The sequence below is a fragment of the Oncorhynchus gorbuscha genome, linkage group LG15 (assembly GCF_021184085.1).
Source record: "Oncorhynchus gorbuscha isolate QuinsamMale2020 ecotype Even-year linkage group LG15, OgorEven_v1.0, whole genome shotgun sequence".
Lineage (NCBI taxonomy): Eukaryota > Metazoa > Chordata > Actinopteri > Salmoniformes > Salmonidae > Oncorhynchus > Oncorhynchus gorbuscha.
Genome location: NC_060187.1, coordinates 42,230,724 through 42,251,460, shown reverse-complemented (window position 1 = coordinate 42,251,460; position 20,737 = coordinate 42,230,724). Strand labels below are relative to the sequence as shown.

General features: G+C 42.1%; 1 pseudogene; it reads right to left on the bottom strand.

Annotated features, from left to right (window-relative positions):
• LOC123997250 overlaps positions 1–20,737 on the bottom strand; it is a 52,843-nt pseudogene that overhangs the window by 18,114 nt on the left and 13,992 nt on the right.

The window sequence follows — 20,737 nt, the reverse complement described above, 5'->3', positions numbered from 1 at the left end:
CTCTGTCGTTCTGTTCAGGACTACATGACGGACAAGGACAGCCATACGTAAATACATTCATGATGACTTATTTCAAACATGTGGCAGTTTGTCTGCAAAGTACATGATTAATGGGAGAATAATTATAGAATGTATCGACGATATGGGTCTCAACCAAAATATCCGGTCGGAGACCGGAAGAAATGGTCTGTCTCTTGTCCGTTTGACCAAGAAACAAATCCTAGGCAAATGACAAGACTGTTGACATCATGTGGAAGCTGTAGGTATTGCAACCTCGGCTCCAGGTAATGTGGTTTCTATTCAGCAATACATTCAAGTGGCGCATTGATATATTTTCCGGTTTTCAGTGATCAGATTTTCCTGCGCTTTTCGATGAAACGCATGTTCTGTCATAGTCACAGCCGTGATTTAACCAGTTTTAGAAACCTCTAAGTGTTTTCTATCCACACATACTAATCATATGCATATACTATATTCCTGGCATGAGTAGCAAGGTGCTGAAATGTTGCGCGATTTTTAACAGAATGTTCGAAAAAGTAGGGGATAGGATCAACAGGTTAAACAACTTCTTCCGTGGTGCCCCAAATCCTAATGAGTTCATTGTTACATGATTATAATGTAATTGGGTAACAATTAAACAAACAGTTAGTGGATTCAATAAATAAGTCATCAGATTAATGAAAGGAAAGTCACAACATAATTGCTATGTAATGCCCAATGATGGCTTAAAATGTTTGAGTTGGTGTTACGAACACAATAAAATGTCTGACCCTCAGTGTTCACTGACCCTCAGTGTTCACTGAAATAGCACTATTTCAGGTTTTGTTCAGCGCTAAATATTATACAAGTCTGCCAATTTTCGCACTTCTATACCAAATCGAACAATATGGTATTTTTGGGAGCTTATCTACTGAACTAAGTAGTTGAAACATATTCAGAAAATCTACCCCAGAGCTCCTTGACGGATGACGATGACATTGATGTAATGGAAAGACAAATAAAGCTATTTTCTGTTTGCTAAGTACCTGTTAAAACATTTTCTGTTTGTCCCCTGAATATTACAGAGTATGTTTATCTAGTGCAAGTTTTCCCTTCAAACACACAGCTTTGTGGCAGAGCTAATTACAGTAGGATTAATGTGAGCAGACAAATCCCTTAGGGAGGAAAGTAATTAAGCAGAGGACTGTGGACAGTGGACACACACAGGGCAACTGGATGCTTCCTAGAGCCATAAACTTGGCTCTTATGTCTCCGCAATTAGTTTTATTTGACACCTGAAAGGAGAGGGCATCAGAGTAAAGGAGAGGAAGAACGACAACCGTCCTTCAGTGGAGAGAGAGAGAGGCAGCACTGATGAGGACAGCAGCACAGTGCTTCCTGTTGTTGCAGGCTAAAAACACAGTGACCTTCAGAATGTCATAACATATACACACACTTCCACACTCACAATTTTCCTTTTGGTGCACGCGTCCGTCCCCTTCTCTGATTCCCCCACCTCCAACCTCTCCCCTCCCCTCCCACAGGACTCTTTACCCTCCTCCTCAGACTCAACACATCTCGGTCTCTCTCAACTCCCCTCTTGTAACTTCGTCCCCCTTTCCATTTGGACAGCCCTTGACAGCAGGGCTCTGAGCAGATCTCCTCTCTGCCAGCTCCTGTCACTGTCACTTCAGTGGGAATGTGTGGCAAGGGAACACTCTGAACGCAAAAAGTGCCATCTCCTTTCAGATTTTAGAGTGCCCCACTTTAAACAGGCTGGCCACGACTGGCCACAAGACCATATCGACCAGTCTTGCCTCTCTGCCACCCAAAGCCATACGTTTCAATAGAAAGTTCTGGTCTGCTCTCTCATCTAAGTACTGTGATGTTGTTTCTCCCAGTATAAGATATACATTTTTGTGATGTGAAATGGTTTGTACAATAGTTTGTGGCAGTGATTTAATTTCTTCAGTAACACACTGAGTCCACACATCATGTGTGCACATGTGTGCTTGGTTTCACTATCCTTGTGGTGACCAAAGTCCTCACAAGGATAGTAAAAACAAGGACAATTGTACTACTTTATTTATTAGAATCTTTAGGGGTATTAATAATTTTGCCCCCAACCTTTGAGAAAAAAAGTATTACTTGTTAAACAAAATCTCTTTATCTGACCAATTGTATTAGGATAAAATATAATTTCCCAATTTTTTGAAGCATACAATATAGCTCACTATTTCAATTATTTACTTTATACAGTCATTATTTCTCATGTTTCTCAAGGGTGTCAATCATTTCAGACCACACTATACATAATGTCTTTGTGTTGTGTGGGTACATATTTTAACCGGTCCCCAAAATAATAAAGGGTATTTTAGGATTAGGGGTTAGGTTTATGGGTTAGGGTTACACTTGGGGATTTTGAATGGGAATCAATTATTTGGTTCCAACAAGGATAATAAAACAAAAAGTTATGCGTGTGTGTGTTCATTGTGTGTTGAATACCTGTATACCGGCTGCATCTCTTGGGCGATGCCGATCACAACTCCAGATGGGAAGCGATCAAACTCCAGCTCCCTGATGTTGCTCCTGTACTTCAGATCTACATCCAGCAGTACAATGCACTGCAGATCTGAAACAAAGAGTTCAATACATTTTTACTCAGAAATTCAAACGTATTGCTAGCACCCCTTGAGTAGCAGATTACTTTGGCCATACATCATAACAGCCAAAATGATCAGCTATGAAATTATTCTGATTATTGTCTGATACCAATATGTTTTTAGCCATCATCTGATACCGATATAAAGGCTGATATATCATGCATCTCTAATCATAGCTCTGATGTAGGCCCTGTTTCTGGGTAGCTCCCACCGCCAGGGACCTCATGATACGATATTACCACCGTACTTAGGTGCCGATACAATATGTATTGCGATTTATTGCTATTTGATGTTCCAAACATAACATCATATGTCTGCTGCAGAGGGACAAGAAAGAGCCATGAGAAGACGAGGTTTGAACAGTCGTGGAAATAAAAGTCCTGAAAACAATTGGTCTCCTTGTTTAAAAAGCATGTGTAGAACAAGCTATGAAGGAAACATACTGGAGTTTTGGTGCAGGTAGAGCCAACTAGCCCCAAAATAATATTGTGATAGTCAAAACAATATCCCGACAGTATCGATTTTTCCCCCATCACTAATAGCCAGGAAGCAGCACTCTGTGGACACAGTCACCCCAGTTACCAGGAAATACAGACTCCTCTGTTCATTGTTTCACCTTCCTGTGTTTTGCTGGTTGGCATGGCAGTGAAAAGTAAGGACATTCTTAGGGTGCTGGACTGCTGTGCAATGGACAAAATACTGTGCCAATCTGGATTTACAGAGGGGTGTCAATCTGAAAACCATGCATTGGGTATTGGCATCTCGAACTGCTAAAATCTAACAGCGACTCTAAAGGTGCCCCTCACAATTGTGTATACTGTAACATACAGTTAACGAGTGTTATAGTAAAATAGTAACCTTAAAGTGCAAAAAGAAAGTATCTAGATACTCGATGGGCCTCCAAAAAAGTCCTCTGGAAGTAAAAAAAAAAAAAAAAACAGATCTAGACCACGTACGCAGATGGTCCAAAAAGCCCGTAGTCTAAGAAAGCAATCTCGGTATGACCCCTGATGGTTCAAGAAAGTTATGTGGTTCCAAGAACCGAATTGCTAACCAACCTCCAAGAAGGAAATGCAGGTACAAGAAGAAGTAAGTTCCAAATCTAGATGGGTGATTTGATGGGAAAACCACATGATCTATTGGTGCGAGCAGTGGTGTAGTACAATTTGTTTAGGTGAAAATAAATACAGACAAATGTAGCCAATTGAATAGGCCATCATCATAGAATATGCATAAAAGACATCCTTCAATTGCAACATCTGGTATATTGGACTGAAATGTGTATATGGGAAAGTATTCAGACCCCTTGACTTTTCCCACCTTATCTACATAAATATTCAGACCCTTTGCTATGAGACCCGAAATTGAGCTCAGGTGCATCCTGCTTCCATTGATCCTCCTTGAGATGTCTTTACAACTTGATTGGAGTCCACCTGTGGTAAATTCAATTGATTGGACATGATTTGGAAAGGCACACACCTGTAAATATACACAGTTGAAGTTAGAAGTTAACATACACTGAGGTTGGAGTCATCAAAACTCATTTTTCAACCAGTCCACAAATTTCTTGTTAACCAACTATAGTTTTGGAAAGTCGGTTAGGACATCTACTTTCTGCATGAAACAAGTCATTTTTCCAAAAATGGTTTACAGACAGATTATTTCACTTATAATTCACTGCATCACAATTCCACTGGGTCAGAAGTTTACATACACTAAGTTGACTGTGCCTTTAAACAGCTTGGAAAATTACAGATAATTATGTCATGGCTTTAGAAACTTCTGATAGGCTAATTGTTCATTTGAGTCAATAGGAGGTGTACCTGTGGATGTATTTCAAGGCCTACCTTCAAAGTCAGTGACTCTTTGCTTGACATCATGAAAAAATCAAAATAAATCAGCCAAGACCTCAGAAAAAGAATTGCAGACCTGCAAAAGTCTGGTTCATCCTTGGGAGCAATTTCCAAACTCCTGAAGGTACCACGTTAATCTGTACAAACAATAGTATGCAAGTATAAACACCATGGGACCAGCCGTCATACAGCTCAGGAAGGAGACGCGTTCTGTCTCCTAGAATGTACTTCGGTGCAAAAAAGTTAAAATCAATCCCGGAACAGCAGCAAAGGACCTGGTGAAGATGCTGGAGGAAACAGGTACAAAAGTATCTACAGTGCCTTGCGAAAGTATTCGGCCCCCTTGAACTTTGCGACCTTTTGCCACATTTCAGGCTTCAAACATAAAGATATAAAACGGTATTTTTTTTGTGAAGAATCAACAACAAGTGGGACACAATCATGAAGTGGAACGACATTTATTGGATATTTCAAACTTTTTTAACAAATCAAAAATTGAAAAATTGGGCGTGCAAAATTATTCAGCCCCCTTAAGTTAATACTTTGAAGCGCCACCTTTTGCTGCGATTACAGTTGTAAGTCGCTTGGGGTATGTCTCTATCAGTTTTGCACATTGAGAGACTGAAATTTTTTCCCATTCCTCCTTGCAAAACAGCTCGAGCTCAGTGAGGTTGGATGGAGAGCATTTGTGAACAGCAGTTTTCAGTTCTTTCCACAGATTATCGATTGGATTCAGGTCTGGATTTTGACTTGGCCATTCTAACATCTGGATATGTTTATTTTTGAACCATTCCATTGTAGATTTTTCTTTATGTTTTGGATCATTGTCTTGTTGGAAGACAAATCTCTGTCCCAGTCTCAGATCTTTTGCAGACTCCATCAGGTTTTCTTCCAGAATGGTCCTGTATTTGGCTCCATCCACTGCTCCACACTGGAGCAGAAGGGCAAAAGCTTGCTTGATCTTGATTTTTAGTATGAACCGTGACCGTATAGACCGTGAAAGTGGGGCCTTTTTGGGTTTTAAGCAGTAGGTGTCGGAAAAGTTACCTTTTCGGCGTTGAAAAATCATAATCGGTCGACCTCTAATTAAAACACACAGGGTGTGTCTATATAAGGATAAACCCACCTTTTAAAATTTCAACGAATCAATTGGTCAAGAGAACCTACGACTTTCAGTCGAGCAAGATATTTTTTTTGGTCTGGGACAGACTGCTACACGCTTTGTTGACACAGGTATAAGGCCCTCTCCCGCTCTCCTTTCGGCAAATCCGACCAGAACTCCATCTTGCTTCTCCCCGCCTAAAAATAGCGTTTTGATCATGTGACTGTAATATATTCCGGGTTGCCTCTGAAGATAACATAAATGAATACGCCGACTCAGTCACCGGATAAAAAAAGAATAATGCATAGATGTGATACCGAGTGTCTTTTAAAACGTTCACAAATCAAAAACCATGGATTGATATCAGCCTTGTAGGAAAACTGAAAGAGGGAGGCTGCTTATAAATAGGGCAAGGTGACCGGGGACAATAGTGTTGTTAACCAATATAAATACGACCTATGAAGATCGATCAAGATGGTGAAACAAGTATAGGGACAAAGTGGAGGAGCAATTCAGCGAGTCGGACACAAAGCGTATGTGGCAGGGGCTCCTAATGTTCACTGATTACAAAAAGAATGCCAGCCACATCGCCCGTCACCAACGCTACCCTACCGGATATGCTAAACACATTTTTCTCACAAGTTGAGCACAATGACGCTGAGCTGCCAAGGCAAGTCTCCGATGACAATGTGGGCTACATGCTCAGTCTCCACTGAGGATGTATGCAAGTCATTCAAACGTGTTAACCCTCACAAGGCTGCTGGCATCCCTATCCGTGCCCTCAGAGCATTTGCAGACCAGCTGGCAGTTGTGTTCTGACCTTTTCAATCTCCCTAGCTCAGGGCGCTATACTCACCTGCTTCAAGATGTCCACCATCATCCCTGTGTCCAAGAAAGGGAAAGTAACTGAACTGAATGACTACCGACCAGTAGCACTCACTTCTGTCATTATAAAGTACTTTGAGGCTAGTCAAAGACCATATCACCTCCTCCCTCCCTGACACACTCAACAGTTTCCAAATCGCCTACTGACAGATCCCAAGACAACGCAATCGCCATTGCACTGCACATTGCCCTTACCCAACCGGACAAAAGGAATGGATATGTGATGATGCTGTTCATCGACTACAGCTCGGCCTTCAATGCCATAGTGCGCAATAAGCTCATTACAAAGCTCACGGCCCTGGGTCTGAACTCCTCCCTATATTCCTTCAAAGGAAAATTCAAACAGAGAGATATGGGGACTCTTTTATTCCAAGGGACATTTGGCTGTATAATAGATCATTTGTTGGTCCCTCGAGTATACAGCATATTGCACTTTCACTATAAATGTGTAGCTACAGCACATTGAATGAATGATTTTGTGTTGTTACTGTGGTTTCATGTTTTATTTACTGTTTTCTTAAGCACATGACCAAAGGATTATTCCCCTGACGGGATAATAACGTTGATCTGAATCTGATTTGTAAAATGACAGACGTGTGACATCTGCACATAACTTCTTTACAAACTATTTATGAGTATGCCTCTTGTTTGTTCCTCCACATACTGCTTGTCCATACGTCAGCACATGGTAGCAGGCCTATTGGTGCCGTGGTGGTGGTGCCAGCTGCAGGGAGAGGAGCTGTTCTGTCATCTGAGGGAACAGAGGTAGCTGAGGACCTGTGATCGGGAACTGTCAGTGTTGCGGAGATCAGGCCTGGACCTGGGGACAGGGCAGGGAGGGAGCCGTCAAGGTTGTGGTGCTGGCTGCAAGCTAGTGGCCAGAATAGATGAGGGAGCTGGATTAGGATATTCAACTATGTCAACTTGCTGGCTGTTTGCGTTGTTGTCAGGCCTATTGATTGTGATAGTTGCTGCAGCTTTTGCAAAAAAATAAAAATGCACCAATGCTTGTTTTGTCGTCATTATGTCTATGACAGCTGGCCAGCTGTCCAAAAATGTACCTCTGCTAACCGTGCATGCTGCAAAGTGATGAAATGATGACAAATCTAAGGATTATTTTTTTAACGTTCTGATTGATCAAAAAGTAGCCAAGCCTCTGACGGGCCTCTGTAGTGCACACATGTAGCCAAGTAGCCAAGTAGCCAAGCCTCTGACGGGCCTCTGCAGTGCACACATGTAGCCAAGTAGGCAAGTAGCCAAGCCTCTGACGGGCCTCTGCAGTGCACACATGTAGCCAAGTAGTCAAGTAGCCAAGCCTCTGACCGGACTCTGTAGCCTACAGTTCATCATTCTCACCACTGCCGAGAGAAGACTGGGAAGAAACCACCATTTACCTACCTCTAGGCTGCTATAAATATTTATCTGGTTTGTCATACTATAATTTTTCATGGAATTTTAGTGGTAACTTATTTATAATTTATATTTAATTATCAGAATACATTTACCAGCTCCGCGTATTCTCAAATTGAAAAAAGTGAGGGAAAGCCGCACCCCTGGGTGCGAGACCCGTTTTCTGATTTCTAGACCATTCAAGGACTTCAAGGACTCTTTTCCAAAAACCTTCTCAGATCAATTTATTGGATCAATAATGTTAATTAGGGTGAGGGGTTTGACAACCATGACACTGAGTATCTATAACGCAAAGTAAGACACCAGTGATGTGTCGGTATTGAACCCAACCCAGCTCACTGTTTTTCATAATCTAGGCCTATCTACAGTACAAGCAATCGCTGCTAAAGTCAAGCAAGAAAAACGTGATTCCAGTTAACAATACTAACAAATAACAGAACAAGAAATAGTTTTCCAGTTTTCTTGCTTCTTGAGGTCAGACAGTGGCATGCACTATAATCAAATGTGTCTCTTTCCCAATCTGATGGTTGAAGTCACAATGGAAAGGCCAACCCAACGTGGGGCCCTGGCCTGGAGAGGCCAGCACTGCACAGACAATGGCCCTGTACATGGAAAAAGGAAAACAAGTGTCCTAAACTAAGTCTGTTGAAACAAGAACAATGCTGGGTGACTGGGCTAGAGCAGGGCCTCCACGGAGACCTTGGCCAGAGAGATATTTTAGGGTCGGTCTCTGTCAAAACAAGCAGCGGAAACTAAACTGTCTGCAGAGTGTCAACCATTTTCTCCCCTGCTCTTTAAACAAGGAAGTCCCCTTCAAAATGCCTTCATGTGTTGCGTTAGCAGAGGGAGGTTGGCGGCGAGTCATGCCCCGCCGGCTAATGCTGACTTTGTTCGTTCTGAGGGGGCTTAACGGCCTGCTTTGGAACAGGGGAAAGCAGGAAGAGAGTCTTCGGCTGATACATTGTGCTAAGCTATAATATAACCACATAAATCATGAAGGCCCACACAGGCAGAGCCACATTCACGCACACTCTCCCATCGCCACTTCTCTTTAACGGTCAATGACAGCTATTATGAGACCATTTAATGCTGACAGGCAGTGCAGAAACAAATGTGATTTGGACATGAACTGCAAGAGGTCAAATTCCCAATTAATACCGATAGGGCAATGCAGGGTGACATTTGACCATATCGGAGGAGCTGGAGGCTCTCTGGCCGGTGCCTCGGGGGTACCGTTACAGTGCACGATAACAGAATGTTTGCGTATGGCCAACTCAGATTAATTTCACCAGGCCTAGTTTACCCGGAGGGAGAGACCAATTCCCAAACCGGAGGGATCACGGCAGGGTTCGCTGCCACAGACCACCTCTGGCGACCAGCAAAGACCGTCTCCACGGTCCAGGATTCAGCAGGCCATGATAGGGCAGGCGGGCTGGCTGCACAACACTGCTTTGTCTAAATCATGCCTTGAAGGAATGTTGTGTCTGAGGTCAAGTAGGTGGCATTGAATGGGGGGAGGGGTGGGTTTTTGTCTATGTCTAATGTGTATTCATGTGATATTTGACTAACTTAAACATTACTACAAAATCTATGGGCTAAATGAATCTAGCTAAAAACATTAGCTGACATGGACTGGTTGATCTGGACATTTCTGACCATTTATAAATAGCTCTCTAATGTAATGACAGACATGACAAGAGGAATACTGACGATGCACTACCCAATTTCTAAATTTCTCCTTGTGCATTTTACTATTACAACTTTGAAGAGTAAGTTGAAAGATGGACTGAGTTCTGAACCCTTTAAAAACCCATAGCAGCTGTCAACAGTGTTTCTTTAAATTACTATAGCAGCTGTGAACAGCCTTGTTTTTCTAACAGTAATAACTGTATCAATATCGCAAAATTAACTTGCAAACAACCTGTTGTATTCGTGTGGCTGTTGTCATCAATCAGAAACCCGGAAACAGGGTTTGCGGTCATTTGACATTTAAAATAATGTTTTTACTTAAATTACTCAAAATGGGGCCTCCAATTGGCATAGCGTCTTCTGGGTTAGGGAGGGCTTGGCCGGTAGGGATATCCTTGTCTCATTGCGCACCAGCAACTCCTGTGGCGGGCCGGTCGCAGTGCACGCTAACCAAGGTTGCCAGGTGCACGGTGTTTCCTCCGACACATTGGTGCGACTGGCTTCTGGGTTGGACGCGCGCTGTGTTAAGAAGCAGTGCGGCTTGGTTGTGTTGTGTATTGGAGGAAGCATGACTCTCAACCTCCGTCTTTCCCAAGCCCCTACGGGAGTTGTAGCGATGAGGCAAGATAGTAGCTACTAACAATTGGATACTATGAAAAAGGGGATTAAAAAAAAGAAATGACTCAAAATGAAAATGCTGGAGTGGCCACGAATTTTCATTGTGGAAGAAGCTGTAGCTTGGTTGTTGGTTGGTGATATGGCTTCGGACACATCATTGCACTTTGAAAGCGATGATGATGTCGAGGTGAGTGAAATAAGTAAAACAGCAGATACTATATGTTTGCTGTTTTTGATTGATGCTGTGAAACTGTTCTCAGATTAGCAAATCCTGTCATGATCACTTGGTTGGTACAGGTGAGCACATCAGCGGTGGAGCTTGAATGATTGTTCTCTGTCTCATGGAAATAGTTGCAGTGCTTAGCTGTAAATAATCAGCTAACTAGTTGGTTGTTTTGTCTTGTTCCTACTGATGTAATTCATATGGAAGTGGCCCAAGCTTCTTTCTATGGTTAGTTAGCTAGTCAGTCAGGCAAGAAAAGTTGTGTGGCGGTAAATTTGGGCTGTGCTAGCGAAACGTCAACCTCAGCTGTCACTTTCACTAGCAAGCCATACAGACAACCAGCTAACTAGCCACTGAAATGGAGATGAGTCATTTGTGTTTCTGTTATCATGGTTGCTAGGTACAGATATTCATAGGCTATACATTGCCTCGTTTCCCTATTGTTTGACATCTTAGCTTTCGTGTTAGGATAGATGCACGCGCAATGGAGCTAAATATTAGGCTCCCGAGTGGCGCAGTGGTCTAAGACACTGCATCTCAGTGCAAGAGTCATCACTGCAGTACCTGGTTCAAATCCAAGCTGCATCACATCTGGCTGTGATTGGGAGTCCCATAGGGCAGGGAATGTGTTCTTAACTGGCTTGCCTAGTTAAATAAAGGTCAAATAAAAAAAATGGTTTAAAGTAAATTATGTTGTTGCAGTGATATTCGTTTACATAGCCAGATGCTTGTTTGGTCCTGTGTCTAACGATGCAATTCATTTGGAAACTGTCCCACCTTCGGAATTAATTAGCTAACATTGGCAAACTCTGTAGTTGGTCTGTAAGGCAAGAAAATGAGAGTTGGAAGCAACATTGTGCTTCGCTCCCAACACTGTCACACTTGATCCAGTCACTCCCTCCCTACAAAAGACAACCAGCTAACTATGCCCATCGGAAAAGATGACATTTTTCTAAATCTGTTTGGCTAAATTGCGTCACGACGTGGGGGTCCTGAGCCAGAAGCTCTTCCCCATCGTGGAGGCCATGCAGAAGCACTTCAGCAACACCATCTTCTTTCTGTTCGTGGCCATGCACCACATCATGTCCACAGGTAAGGGTTGCCTTAGTTACAAAGATAAATATGAATGTGTAACTTTTTCATAGGTATTTGTGTCATCTTTGTAATCTTTTACTTTCAACATCCTAAATAAATAACAATAGTTGATGTTAGAGGTCGACCGATTAATCGGAATGGCCGATTTCAAGTTTTCATAACAATCGGTAATCTGCATTTTTGGACACCGATTATGGCCAATTACATTGCACTCCACGAGGAGACTGCATGGCAGACTGACCACCTGTTACACGAGTGCAGCAAGGAGCCAAGGTAATTTGATAGCTAGCATTAAACTTATCTTATAAAAAACAAATCAAACATAATCACAGGTTAAACTAGTAATATCAACCATGTGTAGTTTAGCTTGTCCTGCTTTGCATATAATCAATGCGGTGCCTATTAATTTATCATCGAATCACAGTCAACTTCGCCAAACGGGTGATGATTTAACAAGCGCATTTGCGAAAAAAGCACTGTCGTTGCATCAATGTGTACCTAACCATAAACATCAACACCTTTCTTAAAATCAATACACAAGTCCATTTTTTGAACCTGCATATTTAGTTAATATTGCCTGCTAACATGAATTTATTTTAACTAGGGAAATTGTGTCACTTCTCTTGCGTTCTGTGCAAGCAGAGTCAGGGTATATGCACCAGTTTGGGCCACCTGGCTCATTGTGAACTGTGTGAAGACCATTTATTCCTAACAAAGACAAAGATTAATTTGCTAGAATTTTACATAATTATGACATAACATTGAAGGTTGTGCAATGTAAAAGCAGTATTTAGACTTAGGGTTGCCGCCCGTTCGATAAAATACGGAACGGTTCTGTATTTCACTGAAAGAATAAACGTTCTGTTTTCGAAATAATGGTTTCCGGATTTGACCTTATTACGACCTAAGGCTCGTATTTCTGTGTGTTTATTATATTCTAATTAAGTCTATGATTTGATATTTGATAGAGCAGTCTGAGTGGTGGTGGGCAGCAGCAGACTCGTAAGCATTCATTCAAACAGCACTTTCCTGCGTTTACCAGCAGCTCTTCGCTGTGCTTCAAGCATTGCGAAGTTTATGACTTCAAGCCTATCAACTCCCGAGATTAGGCGGGCAATACTAAAGTGCAATACAAACAGTTTAGAGAGAAAAAGTTCTATAATAAGTACAACCTAAAACTTCTTACCTGGGAATATTGAAGGCTCATGTTAAAAGGAACTACCAGCTTTCATATGTTCTCATGTTCTGAGCAAGGAACTTAAACTTTTTTACATGGCACATATTGCACTTTTACTTTCTTCTCCAATACTGTGTTTTTACATTATTTAAACCAAATTGAACGTGTTTCATTATTTATTTGAGACTAAATTGATTTTATTGATGTATTATATTAAGTTAAAATAAGTGTTCATTCAGTATTGTTGTAATTGTCAATTCATTACAAATATATAAAAATCATCCAATTAATCGTTATCGTTTTTTTTTGGTCCTCCAATAATTGGTATCGGCGTTGAAAAATCATAATCGGTCGACCTCTAGTCGATGTGTTGAATCTGTAAACCGTTGTGCCACATACTATTGACCAATAGTATGTGACCAAATTCTTATTTTCCACCATAATTTGCAAATAAATTCATTAAAAATCCTACAATGTGATTTTCTGGATTTTGTTTCTAATTTTGTCTGTCATGGTTGAAGTGTACCTATGATGAAAATTACAGGCCTCTCTCATCTTTTTAAGTGGGAGAACTTGCACAATTGGTGGCTGACTAAATACTTTTTTGCCCCACTGTACTTTGACTTCTTACCATATATTACCAAATAAATCTGACCATGGGTCTTGAAGTATGTGTACCCTATATTGACTTTTTGGTTATAATCTGGCCCATCTATGAACATATTCTTGTGTAATCTATCCCGTAGGATTATCCATTAGTCATACATATGCACACCGTGAACTGAGAAACAATCTGGCCGCTATGGACTTCATAAAATCATTTTGATTGATTGATTGACTGAAAGTGCTGTATAGCATCACGAAGATACTGTTTACTGTGTGTGTGTGTGTGTGTGTGTGTGTGTGTGTGTGTGTGTGTGTGTGTGTGTGTGTGTGTGTGTGTGTGTGTGTGTGTGTGTGTGTGTGTGTGTGTGTGTGTGTGTGTGTGTGTGTGTGTGTGTGTGTGTGTGTGTGTGTGTGTGTGTGTGTGTGTGTGTGTGTGTGTGTGTAATGGGAGGCGTGTAACTATCATACAGGTGATAATTAGGAAGAGAATATGTGTATGGTTGAGAAAAAGACAGGAAGGAAGAGATGATGATCCTGACAAATTGTATCCTATTTGTTGTCCGCTCCTTTCTATCTCTCTCTCCCCGTTAGTCTGTTCCTCTAGGTCAGTGAAAGCAAGGGAAGTGATATGGAGACTCAGGGTTAAGCAGCAGAAGGCATGGAGGATAAGCAGTTATGAGATAATCGAAGAGATGTGGAGGGAGAGGAGGCAGCAGAGGGAGAGGAGTGAGAGGAGGGAGAGCACAACTGAGAGGGTAGCCTACATTTCCATGGAGGGCATCTGCCCCAATTCCCACCATTCACCCTTGTGCCACATACCCTGGGCCTAAAATGACAGTAGCAGGGGTTTTTGAGTTGTTTTAAAAGTGGTAGGAGTCAGTTTATGTATGTTCAGATCTAGTGTTTTAAAAAAATTGACACCGAGTGTCTTTACACAATGAAAGACAAAATTAGTGTTATTTCTATTGACATGAATGTGGTGTCATATTAAATAGGTTGTGCTCAAGTTAACTTGTATTTGTAATTTGTTCTTTGTTTTTGAGCTGTGTCTGAAATGTGTGAGGAAACAAGCTTAATCTTACATTCTCAGTAATCCACAGCAACATTCTAGAATTCTACTGGGGTCTAAAGGGTAAGAAAACACCCCGCGCCCCACAGTTTGGGAACCACTGACTTAGGGGACATACTGCTTAAGACAGACAGAAAGAATGAAAAATAATCATTTAGTATATTCCAACAATTGTACTGAGTCATCGACCTGCACTCACTTCCTAAACATAATCTATTGCTGATTAGTGATGTGTGGGGTTGTTTTTTGTTGTTGCAAAAAAACTAAACGTTGTGGGTCCAGATAAAAGTTGTGAGGAGGACAAGGACTTTGCAAGTTCTCATCACCTTGTTTATTCCCCATGTTCTTGTTACAGGCTGAATTTAAAAAATGTACACACAATACCCCATAATGACAAAGTGACAATGTGTTTTTAGACATTTTTGCAAATGTATTGAAACTGAAATCTCATTGACATGAGTATCCACATCCCTGAGTCAATACTTTGTAGAAGCACCTTTGGCAGCGATTACAGCTCTGAATCTCTGAGAACTTTCCACACCTGGATTTTGCAACAATTGCCCATTCGTCTTTTCTAAATTCTTCAATTCTGTCAAATTGGCTGTTGATAATTGCTAGACAAGCCAAGCTGAAAGACCTGTCTCTCACACACACACACTGCTCTCTCTCTCCACTGTACACTGGACGAGATAAAAAAAAAGCTATTATTGATCACTGTTGAGTCATGATTACAATGATGACACTTTCTAGTCACCAGTGCATTGGGACCTATCTGAAACTCAGTGTAACTGGGGCAGACAACATTTTGATGGACTAACAGTTTCTCTGTGGAATGGCACAGACTAAAGTCCATTTAAAGAATAAGCTTCATACGAACTGCCATAAAGTCCCAGAAAAAAATTGCTTTGTGACGTTCTGTTATAATGGTCTGTCTTTGTTGTACTGAATTTTTTAAATAAATAAGTATGGCCCAGAATCAGATAGTGGCCACATGACACAGTGAACATTCTAGATCAGGCTGTTTTGAGCCTGCCTAGAGACATTTCATACTACATTGAAAACAATCTCTGGCTTTATTCATGACCAATGGTGTCATTCACACAGCTTCTCAACACAGCCCAGTCCAGCCCATTTCCCAGGCCTCTCAGCCTGTATTGACGGATCTGTTGGGTGGGATTTGAAAGCTGGAACAAGCTATTGAATCCTGCGTCCATGGAAATGCCTCGTGACTGTGCTGCAATTCCTTCAAGTTCTCCAGCGGCGGCTCATTTATCCCATCTTAGAAAAACCTGAAGTAGTTTCAGAGCAGCCCATGTAAAATGAGATTTAAGATGCATTTCTTACATTTTGCCCTCCAATCCCTCTTACTTTGGACAACAACTTAGCATGCCACTGGGCTATGGGCAAAAAATAATTGATGGGGGGGGTCTCAGTAAGGGTCTCAACTTACTGTTGCGAGTTAGAATAGCAGAATACACAAGGTGAATTCAAAATGTAGTTGTGCATCAGCAGTTTTTATTTTGTTATGTCAGTCACTGATAGTCACTCAATTAGCCCATGACAGCTAACATATTTTAGACTGGTAAGTTAGTCTAGTGGCCAGCTATCTACACTTAGTAATCATGGTCAATTTACTGTCCGGGGGGGTCCCCCAATAATTTTGTTAGTCAGTCTCACTCGGATAGCATATTAAAAACTGCAAACTTTTATCTTCAACTTATGGCAAAATATGTAGAATTGCCTGAAATTAGTTATAAAACTGCAAAATCCCCACGGCAAAACGTAAAAATGACCTCCACTGTCAAGAGGGGAGCCGCTAAAATGTGTTGCTCGCAGTGTGTGTGTGTGTGTGTGGGGGGGGCGGGGGGGGGGGGATGTTGGTACGCAGATCCTTGAGCAACTGCGGCCCCTCACGGTGAGTTCAGCTTTTTTGTGGCCCCCTATCCCGTCAAAGTTGACCAGGCCTAACAACTGTCTAGGTACTAAACAGGCTCCATCTGTCTTCTATCATATTGATTATAGATGAAAAAATGGCACAACTGCCACCTCAAACAGCTGTTGCCCAACCACTTTCACACTAACAAAGTACTTCACACAGACTCCGTTCTCTTGCTCTATTAAAAAAGGCCAGGTTGAAAAGGAAGGGAGACAGGTGTGGTTGAGGCCAGGGGGACAGTCAGGTCAGAACATGTTGGAGATCACCCCTGGGAGTTTACAGGCAAACTCAATCTATAAAGGATGAATCACTCAGGGGGCTTCATTAAATTAAGATAGTGAGAAATATTTCCATTGTGTACTTCCCCTCGTCTATTTTTAAGAGCGAGTTCTGCGTAGGATACTTATTTTTAGGCTGTTGTTCAATCCCTCATTGTATCCCTTTGGAGTTGAACGTTTGACAACTGACTGCATTGTATGATGAAACTGTTGTGTCCTGGAATAACCAGGTTGCCATTTTCCCCATGTGTATTGCCTCATGCTGCTCAGGTGGGTGCATAGCATTCTGTATGGTTGGAGTGAACGGAATAAACGGTTTGTATGGTTAGGGTAAGAGAGGGAGGAAGCCTAACAAGACTAATCTATTGCCCCCACAGAGACCTACATCCTTCCGAAATAGCTGGAACATTTCCGTACAAATGATCAACATCAAAACGATACACAAAATACAAATGCACTTCCCCCTCACATCTGTGTCAATTCTAGCTAGCACTTAACTGTGCAGAAAATATCATGTCCAGTGGTCCACACACACTATCATATTCACACAATCTGCCCATCTTCAAGTGAAGATTCCAGCAGCCCCCTGCAGATATTACAGTTCCTCCGACAGAGGAATAGCTACTTGGTGACTCCAAAGCAACCTTTGGAGAAAGCAGCTCAGAACACAGTAAACAAAGAAGCCACACGAACACGCCTCTGCAATTTAGATGGGCAGAAAAACATCTGTTCGACCTCAGGTTAGCCTTCAATTGCTAGTTGAAGGGGCAAGCAGCTTGTCAAACAGCATTTGGAATTTAGATCGGATTCTTCAGTAAATTGGCCTCTCAGAACTGAAACCTGAGCGACAACTGGTCACTTCAGACGGCGGAAGACAGCGCTGTGTTCAATCCTACTCCTTCCCCTCTCAGACTGTTGACTACGTATGGTTCCTTTGAGTGTGTATTCATGTGTGCAATTAACTTTTTTTTCAGGACTCTTCACATCGCTCCAGGCCCAGGCATTACTAACCAGTCTAGTGTGAATGACACACTTCTGGTTCTTAAGTATTGAAAAAAAGCGCTCATCCACCAGTCCGTGACATCCGTCTACCTTAAGATCTTCTCCTGGATGTTGCTTCTAATAGGAATTCAGGATATCTTGGTGCATTCATTTCTAAAGGGCACCTTACATCATTTTTTACACTGAAACCTTGTTTCGCTACCACTACCACTTAAATGGACAACTGACTGACCGTGATCTTATCACCTCTTATCACCTCTTATCACCTCTGGATGTAACATCTTGTTACTCCTAATGCTTCTGTATTGCTGTAAGGAAGGAGCACAACACACTCATGTTCCAATGCCCACTCTTCTTTTATGAAAGGGATTCATAGCAGGGCCACTGTGTGTGTGTGTGTGTGTGTGTGTGTGTGTGTGTGTGTGTGTGTGTGTGTGTGTGTGTGTGTGTGTGTGTGTGTGTGTGTGTGTGTGTGTGTGTGTGTGTGTGTGTGTGTGTGTGTGTGTGTGTGTGTGTGTGTGTGTGTGTGTGTGTGTGTGTGTGTGTGTCAAGGTGTTGTGTAGTGAGCATTGATTCGGTGTAAGGCGGTATACCATATATTAAACATTAAATCATTGTATTTCTATGATTCCAACATTTCACACAAGTGTTTTGATCTAAATCGGAAGTCAAATAGATTTTGGCCCATATCGTGCAGCCCTACAAGGCAGTGTCCAAATGATCTCAAATGAGATCAACTTTGGTTGAAGTTTGATTGAACGGTATAAAACAAATCACAATGGAGAAAGTCCCATTGAAATCACTTACAATGTATGTTTCAACTCTAAGGTCAGGCACAACTCATAAAGCAAATGTTGAACTTTTATTATTCCAAACCAGTATTCCATAATTGCCAAGAGTGTGCAAAGCTGTCATCAAGGCAAAGGATGGCTACTTTGAAGAATCTCAAATATACTTTGATTTGTTTAACACTTTTTTGGTTATTGCTTTTTTGTGTCCAAACTTTTGACTGGAACTGTTGTGATATGATATTTTGGCCATAAATCGCCCAGCCCTAATTTGGCTCCAAAAGCCCGGCCACTGGCTCTACCGGCTGAGCGGCGCCCCATGCTATCCTTCCAGCGGGGTGTTAAAAGTGCTCAACCAGAGGGGACTGCCATCATCAGTTCACACGTCATGTGACAATCGAACAGAACACTTCCCTCCCTCCCTGGGAGAGCGTTCCATGCCATGCGTCCTTCGGCCCCTGCCAGTCTACCGCATGCTTCGGCTAGGCAAACAAATGTACTCGCATACTCCCTTAAAGAAGACAACTCAAGAAATCTGTCATTCATTTTGACGTTTTTGACGAGGAGGTCTTAGTCGCTCAATTTTACATCGAACTAACATGTTCGGTGCAGTTTGCATACACCTTTATCCAGCTGTGTCCACCCCTACCCTCAACACCCATCCCCTCAGTTCTCCCCAAGCATCCTGCGAGACAACACAGAATAAACAAGTGTATACATTTGACTGAATGTAAGTGTAAGAAACAGTGTACGGTTTGTTTATGAGAGAAAGCGAGAGAGAGAGAGAGAGAGAGAGAGAGAGAGAGAGAGAGAGCAAAACACTCCTCAGTCTCTCACTGAGAGCCCTATCAGTGCCCACTCACTAGTCATGGCTCACTGCGTGTTAGAGAGACAGGTTGAGGAAACAAGATAGTGTGCAGAGACAGACAGACAGGAACGTGTTATTTCGAGGTTAGCTGTCTACTCCACACAGCCTTCTGGGACTCTGAGTCCGTTAAAATACATTAACGTTGATTAGTCATAGTCTGGTCCCAGACCTGTTTGTGCTTTTGCCTCCTCCATTGTCATGCCAAAACTGTTTTGCATGAGCATTCCACAAGAGAGCCGAAACAGACTGGCTAGATTAGTCATCCACCAAGCACATAACTTCAGATTGAGCTGGTCACCTTGGGGTGTATTTTGGGGCACTTTGTGAGTCACCCCCAAAAATTAAATCAATAGCAGTAAACATCTGATAGAGTGTGGGAGCAAAAGAAACACCCAATTAGTATAGTGTGTAAGACTGAACTTCATAGTTTTAAACAGTAATGGTCAAAAACATGTCAACCCGCCAAGACATCTTCTGATGGTATTGACTGTGGAGTTGGACATACTGTAAATGCCTATGAAAAAGTTACATATTCATATTTATCTTTGGCGCTGAAGTGCTTCTGCATGGCTTCCACGATGGGGAAGAGCTTCTGGCTCAGGACCCCCATGTCATGGACCACCACAACACACACAAATGAGGGCAGTCAGTCATATGAGAAACATCTCATTCAGACAGTCAAGTCATTCCGACTTGATATTGTCAATTGCACAAGGCACATGTGATTAGAATAATAATGTCATGGGCAAAATCAGGGTGGGCATAAGGATTCATCACCTTCAAACAAAAGTCCCCCTGTCCCACTTCCCCTCCCTCCCTCCCTCCCTCTTCTCTGCAGGTCACTCTCCCAGCTCCCATGAAACCCTGCTGCCCCCAGTGGGCCTAATCCCACGGTGCAGGGATTTGACTCCAGCGGTCCCCACTCCCCAGTCAGATCATGTGGATCTCCCTCCAGATTAATGAAAGAGGATTTTGCACTAATTTATTACTGCAGAAACAAATATGTTCCAGATTGTGTCTCGGTTAAATGCTACTGTGTGTGTGTGTGTGTGTGTGTGTGTGTGTGTGTGTGTGTGTGTGTGTGTGTGTGTGTGTGTGTGTGTGTGTGTGTGTGTGTGTGTGTGTGTGTGTGTGTGTGTGTGTGTGTGTGTGTGTGTGGTAAAGGTGGGGATTAGACATATTTAAAAGTAGATGTGTGATTTGGACATGCAGACATAATTTAATGTTCCATAACTGATTAAGATAAGCCTCCCCTACGTCTGGCAATAAAAACAGCCCTGGAGATTGTATTGTGGAACAGCATGTTAGCCTAGCTTTGGAAACAGCTAACTGTTACGTTAGCCCATAGACCATCATCACATTAATTGTAGTTTTAATCAAATAAATCTTCTAAAGCTAACTGGGTGAAATCTGAATGTTGTGCTGATTTTGCCTTTCCCAAATGACTTGCAGCTGAGACCGCCTCGACTTAGAAAAAGCGGGAATGAGAGCAACAA